The sequence below is a fragment of the Desmodus rotundus genome, chromosome 2 (genome assembly GCF_022682495.2).
Source record: "Desmodus rotundus isolate HL8 chromosome 2, HLdesRot8A.1, whole genome shotgun sequence".
Classification (NCBI taxonomy): Eukaryota; Metazoa; Chordata; class Mammalia; order Chiroptera; family Phyllostomidae; genus Desmodus; species Desmodus rotundus.
The window spans coordinates 132693507-132696975 of NC_071388.1; the positions used below are offsets into that span (position 1 = coordinate 132693507).

A 3469-nucleotide genomic window follows, 5' to 3' on the forward strand; every position below is an offset into this window, starting at 1 on the left:
TAGACTTTTCCTCAATATACATTAAGCTCAGTGAAAATGAAATGATCTGGTATTTCATTTCATATGTAATAGAGAAGTATAATTTGTTTTTATATTAGTACCAGTCTTGACCTATGTATTTACAAATCAATACTAAATTTATGTTTAATGGCATCCATAAATATATTTATGTAAGAAGTTTAATTTTTGTGCTGTAGTTACAAATGCATTTTTTAAGTGCATGGGAAATTTTAAAAGGGCATAAGAGAATTTAAAGGTGCTATTTACATAAATATAAAGGCCCTAAAGTGGAGAAATATTTCCTAAGAAACTTTAAGCATTTGTTTGAGTCTGGAGGCTTGGTGTAGTAAAGAAGCAGTTCTGCTGCTGAGATTTAGCTACCGGAAGGCAGTCCTGGAAGAGTTTAAGCACTCACATGCTCTTTTGGGTACCACTACCCAGATCACCAGTAACTCACTTTCCTTCCTCACCGTCTGTGTCACTGGCTATTTTGAGTTCTGCCCAGACCAATGGTTCTCAGGGGAAGCTGTGAATTAGCATGATCTGAGTAGCATTTTAAAAACTCACTATCTCAACCACACTCCACCTCAAATATATCAGAATCTTGAGCTGTGTGTGTAGTTGTGGTGTGTTGGTGGTGGTCATGGTGGGTAGGAGTAGGGTTAAGCTGTGCTTTTTAAAATATTCCACATGATTCCAATGTTAAGCCAAGGCTCAGAATCACACCCCAATATAATACAGTTTGCTTTTACTCATCCTCTTTAATCTGTGTTCTCTGCAGACCTCATAACCTGCCTCGTTCTCCCACAGGCACCCACGGGAGCCTTCCAGTCGTCATCTGAATGCTGCATCATCCATATACTGAAGGCATCAGGATTCTATTACTAGGCCCAGAGGAGCATCTGCTTTCTTCTCACATTAGCTCTTTTCTTTGGACTACTGCGACAGCCGGTCACTTGCCTTTCCATTTTTATTTCTCTCACCCTACCCAACCATTTCCCTAAAATAGTCAGGGTAATATATATATATATATAATGAAAATAGCATCAAATCACTTCCTTAGTGAAAACTCTCTAAACAACCTCTTATGAGAAAACTCAGCTGAACAGACTTTACAGCAATGGTACTTTCCCTGATCCTCTGACTACAGTTGTCCCTTAGTGGCAATCACTTTGTATGAAATTATGCTATTTTTTAAAAATTGTTTAATAAAAGATAACAGTTTTCCCACTTCTCCACATAGATAACATCTTAAAGTCAGTGTGCCTGTGTTTCTACTTTTTACAACACAGATTTTTTTTGGTTTATCTCCATGTAGATGGTTTAGTCATTCGAATGGCCGTGTATCTATTTCTACCTAGTCCCCGGTCGAGTTGCATTTAGGCCGTTATCAGTTCTTTGCGGTTAAGACATCGCTGACAGTGAAACAGGCACTGTCAGTGTGCGCATTTCCCTTTGCATACAGGTTTATCAAGTAAATAAAAGTGTGATTACCACTCTCTGCAATGCTGTTGCTTATTTTGTAGGGGTGTTCAGATTTTTTCTCAACTTTAAGAGATATTTGTATTAACATTTTTTAAAATTAAGACCAGAGTGTATTTTGGAAATGATCTCAGCAATTTAATCTTTAAGTTTTCATTTATAAACCATAAATGACACATACTTTAGAGTGGCTTTGAAAATAAGTTACACCATAGTCATTCCCCGCCCTATTTTTCCTTTTTTTCTAGAACCCTTGTAATGTGTCTGCTTAATTGAAAGTACTTCACAAACTGCCATTGGATGAATGCTGTAAAAGTCACACAAGATGTACTGCTGTTCAGAAAACAAAACATTGTTTTTTGATACTTTACCCTAACTGACCTTTTTTCCCTCCATTTCATGTGCTCTAAACCACTTTTCATGAACCAGCGAATATTCAAAGAGAGCTGAATTTGAAGCCTGTTCAAAAAGCTTATCCCTGTAACACGTGCCACCCTCTGCAAACCTCTGCTATTGTCAGTCCTTAACATCCATCTCTCTGAATTTTCAGAATCTCTATTTCATAAGGATGATTATTTTACATACACTAGCAGCATCAGACAATTAAGCACTTAGTATAAAATGGCTTTTGCTTAATTATTCGTAATACACTATGTATTAATTTGTTTTGAACATCTAAGATAAATGGCACTTTTCCCATTGTCATTATGGGTTAAGTTGTTATTGTTTGTTCCACCAAGTCCTCTCACATAACTATGCCATACATTTCCAAGATTGCTATAGAAATAAAGGTAAGTTGCATACTGTATTTTTCGGACTGTGAGACACACTTTTTCCCCCAAATTTGGGGGGAAAGTGGGGGTGCGTCTTATAGTGCTAATGTAGCTTACCTAGCTCGCTGGGTGGGGGGGGGGGCAGTGGTAGAAAAAATAGGATTTTTTTTCCTATTTTCCTCCTCTAAAACCTAGGTGCGTCCAGTGCATCTTATAGTCCAAAAAATACCACTTCTTTCAAGTGTCAGTGTTTGTTGCTAATACTACAGTTTCTATTCACAGTTATTTACAATGTTAACTTTATTTTAATAACCAGTATTTGTAATAAACTCCTTGTAAGGGTATTACTATTACACATAAGAAAAACTTCAGAACTTGGCAATTTCTGGAGTATGATGATACAATGTAATGAGGTACAATGCAGTAGGAAAAAAACATCCAAAGATTGGCTTCATTAATTTGCAAGTTTGCTTTAAGTTCTTGGGAAATCATTTTGCTTAAACATTTTTATCTTTCTGACAGGTTTAAGGGAATGTTCAAACACCCCGACGCCTGGCCTTCAATCATTTGGAAAACTGAGTTAAAAACTATGTGCCAGATCCAAAATTAGTCTGGTATAAAACCAGTGTGTTGGTTACACAGAAATCTACCAAGCCCCTTTTTTCTATGGCCTACATCACAGGCGGCAAACACAAGGCCCACGGGTCGAATCCTGCCCTCCACCTTGTTTTATCCAGCCCGGCCCTTGTTTCTTTCTACCCAGCAGCAGCACCGAGCTCCTTGCCCCTAATTAAGGAGTAGTTACATTTATACAGTCCTAAAAGTACATTTGGTCCCTTTGGGGCCAACCATGAGGCCGATATGGCCCCCAGTGAAAATGAGTTTGACACCCCCAGCCTACATGTTCCATGAAGGTGCACAGGGGAAATTAGATTGATTTTTGATTCCAACTTATTATTCAGTTACCAAAAATTTAAAAAAAAATTAGGAAACCTAAATTGCAACTTCTTAAACTCTTACTAAACTGACTTTTATTTGCATTTCTTACAGAAACAGTGAGTGGTAGTCCATGACACTAGGTAATTTGTCCAGACTTGAAAGAAGGTGATGCCAGTAAATCACCTTTTGAAGCACCTTTTTGAAGCATCTTCTGTCACAATTCAATTTCAAGATAGGCCTGCTCAGCAAAATTCAATACTATTCCTTCAGTTACT

At 37.5% G+C, this 3469-nt stretch overlaps 1 protein-coding gene across 1 annotated transcript in view; it reads right to left on the bottom strand.

Moving 5' to 3' along the window:
• Positions 1 to 3469, bottom strand: part of LRP1B (LDL receptor related protein 1B) — a 1720016-nt gene that overhangs the window by 1347804 nt on the left and 368743 nt on the right. The window lies entirely within an intron of this gene.